The sequence below is a fragment of the Balaenoptera ricei genome, chromosome 18, assembly GCF_028023285.1.
Source record: "Balaenoptera ricei isolate mBalRic1 chromosome 18, mBalRic1.hap2, whole genome shotgun sequence".
Taxonomy (NCBI): Eukaryota; Metazoa; Chordata; class Mammalia; order Artiodactyla; family Balaenopteridae; genus Balaenoptera; species Balaenoptera ricei.
Window position 1 is genome coordinate 29,004,908 of NC_082656.1, and position 7,279 is coordinate 29,012,186.

The 7,279-nt window shown below is 35.6% G+C and overlaps 1 pseudogene; it reads left to right on the forward strand.

Annotated features, from left to right (window-relative positions):
* Positions 1 to 5,487: 5,487 nt before the first annotated feature.
* LOC132352249 (tubulin beta chain-like) lies at positions 5,488 to 6,816 on the forward strand (annotated as a pseudogene).
* Positions 6,817 to 7,279: the final 463 nt, after the last annotated feature.

The following is a 7,279-nucleotide window of genomic DNA, read 5'->3' on the forward strand; positions in this document are numbered from 1 at the left end:
CAATTTTGTTTATCTTAAAAAAACTCATTTTTTCATGGATCTTTTCTATTCCTTTTTCTTTTTATTCCCTATTTTATTTATTTCCTCTCTAATATTTTATTTCCTTCCTTCTGCTGAATTTTGGCTCTTTTTTTCCCTAATTACTTTAGGAGGTAGGTTAGGTTGTTTTTGAGTCTTTTTTTGTGTCTAGAGGAAGGCTTGTATAAACTTGGTATAAACTTCCCTCTTAGAACTAGTTTTGCTGCATTCCATAGATTTTGGAGAGTTGTGTTTCCATTTTCATTTGTCTTCAGGTATTTTCTGATCTCTTTTTTGATTTCTTCATTAAGCCATTTATTTTTTAGTAGCATGTTGTTTACTCACCAACTTTTTTTTCTTTTCCCATTTTTCTTCCTGTGATTGATTATAGTTTCATACCATTGTGATCTGAAAAAATACTTGATAATTTCTATCCTCTTAAATTCGTTGAGACTTGTTTTGTGGTCTAGCATATGATCTACCTTAGAGAACATTCCATGTGCACTTGAAAAGAATATGTATTCTGATGTTTTGGGATGTAAAGTCCTATGGATTTCTATTAAGTCCAAATGGTCTATTGTGTCATAAAACCAGTATTGCCTTATTGATTTTCTGTCTGGATGAACTGTCTATTGTTGTAAGTGGGTTGTTAAAATCTCCTACTGCTATTATTTTATTGCTAATTTCTCCCTTTATGACTGTTAGTATTTGCTTTATATATTTAGGGGCTCCTGTATTGGGTCCATATATGTTAATGGGTGTAATATCCTTTTCTTGTATTGATTCCTTTATCATTATATAATGCCTTTCCTTGTCTTTGGTTAGGGCCCTTGTTTTGAAGGCATTCTGCCTGATATGAGTATTGCTACTTCAGCTTTCTTGTTGTTTCCTTTTGCATGAAATGTATTTATCCATCCCCTAATTTTCAGTTTGTGAGTGTCTTTAGCTCTAAAATTAGTCTCTTGTAGGTACCATATAGCTGGGTCTTATTTTATTTTATTTTATTTTTTTAAATCCAGTCAGCCACCCTATATCTTTTGGTTGGAGCATTTAGTCCATTGATATTTAAAGTAGTTATTGATAGGTATGTGCTTATTGCCATTTTATTACTTGTTTTCTGGATGTTTTTGTAGTTCTATGTTCTTTTTTCTTCTTTTGGCTTCTTTCCTTTTTGTTTGATGATTTCTTTAGTATTATGCTTGTGTTCTTTTTAGTTTTTGTGTATCTATTGTAGGTTTTTAATTTGTGGTTACCACGGGGTTCATATATATTTACCTATAACTATGTATACTTGTTTTAAACTGAGAGCTATTAAATTCAAACATATTCTAATAGATCAACATTTTTATCCTCCTTCCCCATGTTTTGTCTTTTTGGTGTCATATTTCACATATTTATGTTTATCTCTTAACTGTTTATTGTAGTTATAGTTGTTTTTACAGTTTTGTTTTTTTTTGTTGTTGTTGTTGTTTTTTGTCTTTTAATCTTTGTACTGGCTTATTTAAGTGCTTGATCCTTAGTCCTTATATATATTTGCCTTTCCTAGTGAGATTTTTCTCCTTCCTATAGATTTTTACTTATTTTCCACTTAGAGAAAACACTTTAAAACTTATTTTAGGGTAGGTTTAGTGTTGATAAAATCTTTTACTTTGTACTTGTCTGAAGAGTTCTTTATCTTTCCTTCTATTCTAAATGATAATCTTTTTTATGGAAAGGCATTTTATTTTAAATATAGCAATGTGTACAGGTCAATCCCAAACTCCCAATCTATCCCTCCTCTCCTCCCTTCCCCATCCCCTATGGTAACCATAAGTCTGTTCTTCAAGACTGTGAGTTTTGTAAATAAGTTCATTTGTATCATTTTTAAAAAAGTATTCCACATGTAAGCAATATCATGTGATATTTAGCTTTCTCTGTCTGACTTACTTCACTTAGCCTGATAATCTCCAGGTCCATCCATATTGCTGCAAATGACATTATTTCATTCTTTTTAGTGGCTGAGTAATATTCCATTGTATATATGTACCACATTTTCTTCATCCATTCATCTGTTGATTGCTTCCATGTCTTGGCTCTTGTAAACAGTTCAGCAATGAACATTGAGGTTCATGTATACTTTCAAACCATGTTTGATATGGTAATGATACTCTCGCTGGGTATCCTGGGTTGCAGATTTTCCTTTCTAGCAGTTTGAATATATCATTCCACTCCTTCTGGCCTGCAAAGTTTCTGCAGAATAATCAGCTGATAACTTTATGGGGGTTCCTTTGTATAAGATTATTTGCTTTTTTCTTGCTTCCTTTAGAATTCTCTTTTTAACCTTTTTCCATTTTAATTATGATATGTCTTTGCATGGGTTGTTTGGGATATTCTTCTTTGGGGACCCTCTGTGCTTTCTGTATCTGGATATCTGTTTCCTCCATCATGTTTGGGAAAATTTCAGCTATAATTTCTTCAAATACATTTTTGATCCCCTTCTCTCTTTCTTCTCCTTCTGGGACTCCTATAATGCAAATGTTGGTATGCTTCATGTTATTCCAGAAATGTCTTCATTTTTTTTTTTTTTTTCCTTTTTGCTGTTATAATTGGGTGATTTCCTTTACTCTGTTTTCCAGAGCACTTCTGTTTATCACCTAGTCTGCTATTAATATCTTCTAGTATGTTTTTCATTTCAACTATTGTATTCTTTAGTTCTGACTGGTTCATTTTTATGCTTTCTATTTCCTTTTTAAAATTCTCACTGTTTTCATCTGCTTTTTTTCTCTAATTCATTTAACATTCTTATTAGCATGCTTTGAATTCTTTATGTAGTTTATTGCCTATTTGTTTCATTATTTATTTTTTCAGTTCTTTTAATTGAGACCAGTTCCTTTGCCATTTCATTTTGCTTAAATTTCTCTGCCCCTATGAATTTAGGTGAAATGATTACCTATTAAGTCTTGAAGCAAGCACTGTTCTTATGTGGCAACATCCTGCCTTTGGTGGGAGAGCTGGATTTGACATACCAGGCACATCCTTCCTCAGTGTGATAGCTGGCAGCTATCACTTGGTAGGGAGTGGGGCTGGAGATGAAGGGGCTAGAGCTGGAGCCAGGTGTAAGGTGGATTTCCCCTCTTCTCAGTGGCCATCACCACCCTATTAGTGGCAGGGTCTGATTCCAAGTTGCTGGAGCAGAAGACATGAGGGTCAGGCTTGAGCTGGCTTTGTTCCCTTGAAGTGTTTTTTTTCCCCTCTCCCAGTACCAGGACCCTTACTCCAGTGGGAAGGAGTGCTGATGCGAGTGGGATCCATGTGAGCTGTCAGCTCATGTTGGCTGCACACAGAGTTTGGAGCTGTCTTTGATGCACCAGTGAACTGCCTGTGCAGCTGTCAGCAGTTGCTCCCCTTGTTCTGCTCAGACACAACCTCAGGTCTAAGCCCCTTTGTCCCTCATTGTCAGTTACTCCCTCAGGATAAAATTGAGAATTCTATAATAACAGCAATAGCATTTTCACATAATTCCAATAGAATATTTTTTTTGAGATATTCAAAGACTTGCTGTGTAACTTTAAAAAAATGTGTCAAGATCAAAATCCCAGTACAGCAAAATAGTATACTAAACAGAACACAACTAATAAATGATATGAGATAAGATTTAACGGCCTTGAAATTTATGATAGCAAAAGAACAATGGATAAGTATAAATTTAATTTATTCATAGAAGGAAACAAAAATAATTCTGCTTAAAAACAAATAAAACTTAAGGAATTTTTTAAAAGGTAATTAAATTTTCTAGGCATGTGATTAAAATAGGCTGGAAAAAGTTTTTTAACCTTTGGTAAAATAGAAAAAGAAAGGGATGGTTTGTGACGATTTGTTGTATGTATTAATTTTTCCTTTTAATCACTAGAAATCAATAAACAGTTTTATTTCTGATTTGGAGTTGTTGAGATATCTAGGAAAATAATAAACTTATTTGGAGTTAAAAACACTATGAATAAAAACAAGATATGTAGGATATAATTTGACAAAGAAAATATAACTTCCTAAAAAGTAAAATAAAAAAATAAAAAAAAAACCAAAGCAAGGAACCATAAAACAACATTACCAGCAGAAGCAACAATATTTTAAAAATTAAAAACCACTTAGAAGTAACACCAATTTAAATTTTTACAGAATAATATGTATTTAAAGAAGATTTTTCTCATATGGGTAATATAAGATCAAGTAAAAGTCAAATCTATTTGATGTCCACAAGAGCAATGACTAAAACAAAGAAAAAATTAAAAATTGACAACTGTAGAACAGGATAATTTTTAATTGGTTGTCATATTAATATCTGAGATATTTGAATTAAAATATAAAAAACACTTTTTTCACAGAAAAAAGTGTCATTATTTAAAATGTGCAATTACAAAAACTTTTAATTTCCTTGAAATTTGTATAAGGAAAATAAACACAGACATATACACATCACATATATACTCAGTAAAAAAAGTATAGGGAGTACAAAGATAACAGAAGAAACATTTTATGTTTGTTAATGTATTTTAACTTATTCCTTCCAGCCCTTGACATATCAAAGAGATAAAAATAAACAATATTTAATAAAATTTCAATATATATTAATTTTAATATTGTTTTGTACTAAAATCTACACCTTATAGAGAATAAATCATGCATGTAAGCTTCCATGAAATTTTTACAAAGCCTAACTATATTTTATGCCTAGAAATAACATTAAGGAATTCCAACAAATATTATCTTAATGAAATTAATTTAGAAATTAAAGTATAAATGACTTAAAAAAGTAATAAAAAAAAAAAAAAACAATATTCGCCTAAATTATATGGGTATTACAATATACACTCTTAAATGAACCCAATTTAAGGGTCTAGTAAAAATTATGATTAATACATATTTGAAAAGTAAAGATAATGAGAAACATATCTATGAAAAAAATGGTATGTAGTCAAGCTATAACAATGGACAATTTCAAAATTGTGTTACTACAAAGAAAGTTTTGTTACAAATAAAGACAAAATAATAGAAAATAAATATATTGAAAGGTTAAATAGTGCTATAATGATTACAAATAAAATATTATAACAAGTTATAATATTTCTACTATCTCTTTCAAATATTAAATATATATGGTGACATCAATAGCAAGAATTTTTAAAGATAGGAACTTTTATAGACACTATTTCAAAATATATAACACATTTTAAAATGTGAAAATAATTTCAATAATAAAATGTATTTCTACAAAATGGAATTACAGTTCTTATAGGTAGTAATTGTGATATTAGAAAGAAAAATCCTCTCAGAACCTTCCTGATGCCGCTTTCGTATCTTGCTTCTCCAGCCTCCGGGGCCCGTTCCATCCTTCCAGCCTGTGACCAACAGCAGAGAAAAACTAATTACATATCATTTTCTTGCCCCATACACACCTTGAGGCAAGCAAAAAAATTAGAATAAATTTTAACAATGAGGGAAATTGTGCACATCCTGGCCCGTCAGTGTGGCAACCTAATTGGTGCCAAGTTCTGGGAGGTGATAAGTGATGAACATGGCATAGACCCTACCGACACCTATCGTGGGGATAGAGACCTGCAGTTAGACCACATCTCCATGAACTACAATGAAGCCACAGGTGGCAAATATGTTCCTCATGCCATCTTGGTGGATCTAGAACCCGGGACAATGGACTCTGTTCGCTTAGGTCTTTTTGGTCAGACCTTCAGACCAGACAACTTTGTTTTTGGTCAGTCTGGGGCAGGCAACAATTCGGCCAAGGACCACTACACAGAGGAGGCCGAGCTGGTTAACTCAGTCATGGATGTGGTTCTGAAGGAGGCCGAGAGCTGTGACTGCCTGTAGGGCTTCCAGCTGACCCACTCGCTGGGTAGGGGCATGGATTCTGGAATGGGAACCTTGATCATCAGCAAGATCCGTGAAGAGTATCCCAATGGCATCATGAAGGCTTCAGTGTGGTGCCCTCACTCAAAGTGTCTGACACTGTAGCTGAGCCCTATAATGCCACCCTCACTGTCCATCAGCTGGTGGAGAACACTGATGAGACCTACTGCATCCACAACCAGGCCGTTTACAACATCTGCTTCTGCAACCTCAAGCTGACCATGCCAACCTAAGGGAACCTGAAACACCTCAACCTGGCCACCAAGAGTGGTGTCACCACCTGCCTCCACTTACTTGGCCAGCTCAATGCTGACCTCTGCAAGCTGGTGGTCAACATGGTGTCCTTCCCATGTCTTCACTTCTTCATGCCTGAATTTTCCCCTCTAACCGGAGGTGGAAACCAGCAGTATCAGACACTCACTGTGCCCAAGCTCACCCAGCAGATCTTCTATGCCAAGAACACAATGGCTGCCTGTGACTCCCACCATGGTTGGCACCTCACCTTGGCTCCTGTCTTCCATGGGTGAATGTCCATGAATGAGGTGGATGAGCAGAAGCTCAATGTGTAGAACAAGAGCAGTAGCTACTTCCTGGAATCGATCCCCAGCAACTTCAAGATGGCTGTCTGCAACATCCCACTCTGTGGCCTCAAGATTGTGGTCACCTTCATCAGCAAGAGCACAGCATACAGGAGTTGTTCAAGCTCACCTGAGTGCAGTTTTCTGCCATGTTCTGCTGGAACGCCTTCTTCCACTGTACACAGGCGAGTGCAGGGACGAGATGGAGTTCACGGAGGCTGAGAGCAACATGAATGACCTCATCTCTGAATACCACCAGTAGCAAGATGCCACTGCAGAAGACGAGATTTTCGGTGAGGAGGCTGAAGAGGAGGCCTAAGGCCGAACCCCATCACCTAAGGCTTCTCAGTCCCCTCAGCCTTCTTCCTCAATCATCCCTTTCCTCTCCCTCAGAATTTGCATTTTCTGACTCAATTTTTTTTTTTTTTCTTTTTTTGGGAGGTGGGTAGAGGTTCTAAAACAGTGCCTGGCACATAATAGGTACTCAATAAATATTTGTTGTTTGTTGAATGTCTCCTCTCTCTTTCCACTTCTGGCAGAACCATTTCTGCCATTCTGGGTAACCTTTTATTTCCTTCTGGTGCCCATTCCTCCCATCTGTCCAGTTAACATTTCCCACTTCATTTTCAAGATAACTCATCAAGAACCTAGGTCTCATCAAATCTCATTTAGAACCGTGGCCTGACAACCCAGACAGATGACCACCACCTTAGGCCTGTGTGGTAGCCCAGGGGAAAGGAAACCAAGCAGCAGGTAGAAGTCCCTACAAGGAAGGGGTGGGG